The sequence below is a fragment of the Heloderma suspectum genome, chromosome 6 (genome assembly GCF_057233095.1).
Source record: "Heloderma suspectum isolate Gila_16-S chromosome 6, 16-S_ref, whole genome shotgun sequence".
NCBI classification, from domain to species: domain Eukaryota; kingdom Metazoa; phylum Chordata; class Lepidosauria; order Squamata; family Helodermatidae; genus Heloderma; species Heloderma suspectum.
In genome coordinates, this window is record NC_139463.1 from 95,818,343 (window position 1) to 95,824,869 (window position 6,527).

Sequence of the window (6,527 nt, forward strand, 5' to 3'; positions counted from 1 at the left end):
CCCTTTTGTTGTTGCTGTCATTTATTGCCTTTCAGTAAGTGCTTTATTTGGGATCTTTTATGGACCATGTAAACAGAATGCACCTTCTTGAAATGTTTCAATGAAATATAAGGAAAGAGGTTGTCCTATCAACCCATCGTTTGCCCCGATCTTCATCTCAATATGGTAGGAGTAGTAGGACAGCCCAATAATAGGCCTTGTATTTTGCTGGTAAAAGCCATTGAGAAATCATTCATTCTGTGGAAAAGTCAGTCCCGCACATACCTACCTGGATTTTAAGACGATCTTCAGGTAGGGATGTATGGATTTTTTAAATACATTCCATCTGTGTTTTGTGGGTTGTCAAGAATCTTTCATTCCATTGTCTGCTCATTGCCATAAACCAATTTTGATCTTGATTTTTTTAGGGATGTAGGAGAATTTCATTCCACTTGCACTAATGTGTATTAGCACTCATGCATGTTAGCACAAGTGCAAATTTATGCAAATCCCCCCTCCCAAACGCAAAAAAAAAAAAATGGTCTGCAAGTCCACAGAATCTGCATGACTCAGAAAAACTGGTTTGCTGCAGAATCCACTGGCCGGATGCATAGAAATCCACACTCATTTTAGTTCCTTGCAGATTTCTCTAATATCTCTATCTTCAGAGGCCCTTGTCCAGGTGCCCCTGTCAAATGAGGTACACGACTGAATGACTGAACAACAACAAACACAGCAAGGGCTTTTTTGGCAGTTGCTCCTCAATTTTGGGATGCCCTTCCCAGAGAGGCTTACCTGGCGCACACTTACCATCTTCTTAACACCGGGTGAGAACTTCTGATTTTCTCAGGTATTTTAATCTGAAGACATTGTGCATTTAGTTCTCCTGTATGAATATTTTGCTGGTGGTGGTTTTATTTGATTTAATTTAAACTGTGGTTATTGTATTCTGTTTTGAGTTTTTCCTTATTTTAACTTTTCTGGTTGCAATCTTATTGTTAACCTCTAAGAAAGCAGTCCGTTATTAGGCAGTACACAAATGCTGTTAATGTTTGTGGTACAATTCTTTGGCTCTACACAAAGTTCAATAAAGTGCCTTTTTAGTATTAACCGATTTCACCAGCAAAAAAACCTAAACTACACTAATCCTCAATGCTTCTCAACCAATTCCAAGGAGAATGGTATGTAGGTCCTTAGCATGTGTCCTTTGCCATGCATAGGGATGTATGGATTGTGCAAAATCCGTTGTGTCTATGTTTTGCAGATTGTCAGGCACCTTTCATTCTGTTGTCTGCCCACTGACAGAATCATTTTTTTAATTTCCAAATTTGTGCAAATTCGCATTTGCGCAAATTCATACCTGCGGAAATGCTCAAATTTCCCCCAAATGCACAGTTTCATGCTTTAGCCTATGGAGAGATGTGCATTTTTGGCTGGATTTTTTGTTATTTTGCCAATTTTTCTATGACAAAATTTGTGCAGTATTCAAGAAAGTTAGACAAAAAGGTCCAGAAGTCTGTGGAATCTGCCCAACAGGGGAAAAGCCGGTCTGCTGCAGAATCTGCAGGTCAGCTTCATGAAAATCTAAACTCATTTGGTTCTGTTGCAGATTTCTCTGACATCCCTAGCCATGTACCCTCCAGCCTCTACCACTGCTTTGGTATGAATGGAACAAGTAATACAGTATGGTCCAGTCAGGTTCTGGATACGTTTTTCTGAGAAGGAGCCTGAGCCGCTGCAGCTTGGTTCCAGGGGCAAGGTCTCGGTTTTACTCCATAGTCATGATGACTATACGCTATCTCCAGGATTAGAGGAAACATGTCTCTGAGTACCAGTTGCTGGGGGACATAAGTGGGAGGGCACTATTACACTTACGTCCTACTTGTGAGCTTCCCTTAGGCATCTGATTGGCCACTGTAAGAGCAGAATGCTGGATTAGATAGGTCTTTTCTCTGAACCAGCATGGCTTTAAGCAGTCCTGCTCTAAGCAACACCCAGGTCTCCCAACACAGCATTTTGGTATTAAAGAATATCTGCCACCCTCCAACCATGTGCCCAACTGTCTTTCTTGATGTAACAAATAACAAAGGAGAAGTCCCACAAGAGCAGTGAAACAGATTGATATTAATTTAACAAGTTGAAAACACTCAGAGGATTCCAGCTCTTAAATATTGCAAGTGAGTATTGTAGGCTATAGGAGCAGGTTCACATTCACAATTGCGCTGGAGTGCTAGAGGAAAATCACCTCACAGCAGTTTTCATTCAATGCCCACAGTTTTTCAGCCCTTTATTTTTTGAGGAACTACAGAATCATGTTGCAATATCCTACAGAACCTTAGCTTCTTCTCCTGACCTACACAAGGTAATGCAAACATAGTAGAAACCCATAATAAGTAGTCTATGTAACAATTACAAAATTCAAAGGCAAAAATTGTACTAATTCATAGGTTGGATCCAGTTTTAGTCATAGTTAGAGTAGACCCACTGTAATTTAATGGGACTTAATTTACTCTAATTTAAGGTCTATTGGTTTCAAATGGATCTACTCTAACTATTACTAAATCTGGATCCACCACCCCCCCCCCAAAAAAAAACTTACCTTGCAAGGTTATTGGACAACTGGAAAATTAAGCACTTTCATAAATATTCTGAGACTGGCTAGCAGAAAACAGGAAAGTGAAGTACCTGAAATGAGAGGTTGTAAAATGTCGAAGAATCCATGGGGGATACTTGCAGAGAACCCTAGTTGAAAAACACTGATGTTTGCCCTCAAACATAAGTGAAGATATATGTTGAGGTTTGCTGGGAAGCCCATGCCACAATATTTCCCAACTACAACCCCCCCCCCTCCCCAAATGTGTCAGGAACAGTTTAGTCCTCCAAGGAGCATGGCCATGTGCTCCTCATTTATTTGATTTATTTGATTTGATCCTTATTTGTTAAGCCATCACTGTCTACACATAATGGTTTGAATACAACTGAAGCAGAGCCATTGAAGTTGGATGGTTATACAAGAAAGGTACAGACAGAGGTCAAGGAAATTGAAAAAAAGTTCTATAAATCCTTTGTATTTGTCTTTACTGTGGTAGTTGTTTAGGAGATACCAACATCCAAATCTTTGTATCTGGTTCAGGCTTCTGCAAGCCTATGTAGACCTTTGGAATGGGGAAATGGCCCAGATGGTGACACAATTGCCCCTCTCAAGTGTCCTGTCCTGCTTAACAGAGTCAAAAGTGGTCTGTGGTTCCTCTGGAACTGAGGGGTGATGAAACAATAGGTTTGAGGACAAGAATATCATTGGTAGAAGATGTGTGACAAGGCCAACAGAACACACATTAGAGACCTCTATTTTAGGGTCCTCTATGTGGCACTGATGGAGGCAAATGTCAACCCAGACCTACAAGGCCCAAGGAATGCCATGCTTCAGCCAGTATCAGAGAAGCCATAATGGACTCAGATGGATGACAGCACTAGAAAGGTCCAGACTCTATAGCTTCTGAGGAAGGAAGAGAACTGTTTGTGGGTCAAACAGATCTCTTTTGTCAGGGTGTAACTTTTGTATTTGTTGAAAACAAGAATGCTGTGACAAGAAACTGGCATACCAGATGATGAATCCTTAATATCCCTGGAGAAGGTTGAATGTGCTTACAAAGGAAGGAAAAGAAAATGAAAGAAACACTTGTTACCCCCCCCAAAAAAAAATTGGGGGCACTTAGATAAAGTGGAATGACCTACATATTCACTTGCATGTTCTCAAAATGATGTACAAGATGAAATAATTAAAGTTATGCTCCTGTCCCTGATCAGTATAAAAGGTTGTTCAGGTTCACTTCTAAGATGGCTTCACACATAACCACATCCAACTTCTTTTATTTCCCCTTCCTATTGTTTTATTTTTCCCTTTCACTGACCTGGTTTGCATGTAATGACAACCCAGAGTATGGGCTGAGTGTGGATTGTTGAATACTGAGTTGTCATTACATGCAAACCCAGAACCATTGGTTGTTCATGGTTTGTTTGTTTGTTTGTTTGTTTTGTCAGGCTGCAGAGGCAGTGGACAAGAGTGGTAAACAAACAAAACAAAACAAAAACTACAGCTGCTCACAGTGCCGGTACAACACTGCTGCAACTGCATTTGGGATACAGGGAGGGAGGGAGTGAAGGAGGGAATCAAACAACCCAGGAACTGAAAAAACAAAACCTTGCACTTTGCATGATCATCTGGCAAACAAAGCATGGATAAACTCTGGGTAAGGCAACAACCCATTCTCTGGGTTGTCTTTACATGTAAGCCAAGTCTGTCTTTCTTTCCTCTTTTTTGTTTTTCAAGTTCAGCTGAAGATGAAAGGATCCTATGCCCCACTGCACTGGATAAGCAGGTATGAATTATTTCTGCTTCAAAATGCCAGGCAATTTAAACATAAACAGGAAACTTGGGATGGAGGGAGTTTTAGTAGAGATATGCAGATTTGGGATCCTGTTCAAACTGCTTTGGTTGATGGCTTTGACAATGCCATTCTTATGCTATTTTTTTATATTATGTCCTTATTTCTGTCTGTTTGTTTGTTTAAAATATGTACAGGCTGCCTTTTAAGATAAAGCCTCCCAAAGCAAAACCATAAAACACAATAAAACATGAGTCAAAACAAAAAGAACAAATTGGGAAGATTTAATAATTAAAACCAGCTAGCATCATATACCCAACCACACCCAAGGTGAACATGTAACCATTTAGAGCACATCTGAATGCCTGTAATGATGGGCCTGGTGGACATCAATTAGAACAGTTCCACAAGCATGAGGCCACTACTGAGACAGCCCTGGACCTCATGCCCACCAGCCCAATTGCTCTCATAGGTGGGCGTAGAAGAAGGGCCTCCAATGCTGATCTCAGCATGCAGGCAGGAATGGAGGTGGTCCTTAGGCTGCCTGAATGAATTGTTTATTGTCCTGTATTGCATACCAGCAGTATTTACTGTTCTAAATGTTCTGTTCTAATGCTCTACTGTTCTAAAAAGCTAATGTTTAGCCTTATATACCAATAAAACATTTTATCTGTTCCAGTTAAAATCTTGAATCTGCAATCTTAGTCACTGAATTTTCTATATTTGGCATAGAGGGGAAATGTCTGTGTGGACAGAAGATGATTGGGTGGGCCAGGAAGCAATTCTTTCCAGTTCCCCCTCCCAGCCTCTAGCCTTGCTATTTCTCTCCTCCTCCCACCTCTTGACTAGCCAGGCCCCAGGGCAGCCACTATGTGACGAGCCACATCCTCCATGCAAGCCATTTTGTGCTGGTGCCCATGGCAGTTTCTCAAATTCACAAATGGCCCATAGGTCCAAAATGCTTGGCGACCTCTGCTATAGACTACCTTTGTTTGCTAGTCTATAGAAACTCATGGCCTCAAGATGTGTTGGACTACAGGTCCCATCATCCCGACTCAGCATGGCCAACAGTGAGCTTGTATCAACATTAGTTCTGACTAGGGATGTACAGGCTGTGTAAAATCTGCTCCGTCTGTGTTTCACGGATGGTCAGGCTGCTTTTGTTCCACGGTCCACCCACAGATGGATGCTAATTTTTTTTTCCATCATGCAGAAAAACACATAAATAATTACATAAGTATTTACATAAGTATTTACATAATTTACCTTAGTACATAACGTTTAGCGTATTGTCTCCCATTCCATTCAATGGTTCCTCAGCAGAAACTTACGTATTTTCCTACAAATTTAAATGCGTAAATTTCGGGAAAGTAAAAAAAAATCCGAAAGTCCACAGACTCCGCGTGGCCTGAGGGGGTCATGCCGCAGCGGATTCCATGGGTCGGATTCTTAGAAATCCAAGCTCATTTTAGTCCATCTCGAATTTCTCCAGCATCCCTAGTTCTGACCAATGTATGTCACAGGCAATCCCTGTTTACTACATCAAAAGCTAAACTAAAATCAAGTAAAGTTACAAATGCATGTTTACTTGGGCCCTTAATATATTTAGAGAAGGGCAGAGCAGTCCAAAGTGGGGTCAGGGAGGAGTGAAACCGTGGGTACCCTACTGCTTCCAAAGCTTTGCCAGCTCAGGCTGGCCGTGATGGAAGTTGCAGCATGGCAGTTCCTTTCTCCCCCACCCCCCGGAAACAATGGGTTGAGAAAAAATGGCTAAGTCAGCTCCAGACTTGCATTGCTGAGGGGTCTGTTCCAGCCTCCACTTGGGAAAATGGAGGGTCTTTGGATCCACCACCACCCCACCGCACTCTAGAACATCCTATTTCAGGGCCTACTGCTGGTTGGGAAGCTCCCGCAGTAGATTTACACCTGCAGAGCTTTCCATGAGGGGAGGCTGCGCAGCACATAGGAAACTACATAATGCAACTTCCACAGTCTCCTCTCCTTCCCGCCGCCAGGACTGCCCCCTTTTCCCCATATCTGTGCTCCATTTCTGAGACATAGCCGGCGTGGAGAGAACTGCCAGCTACAAGGAGGTGGGGAGCATGCTTTCTGGGCTCTGAAGTCAGAGCCTTGGTCCCAACCTCAGAGCCCAAAAATGGAAAA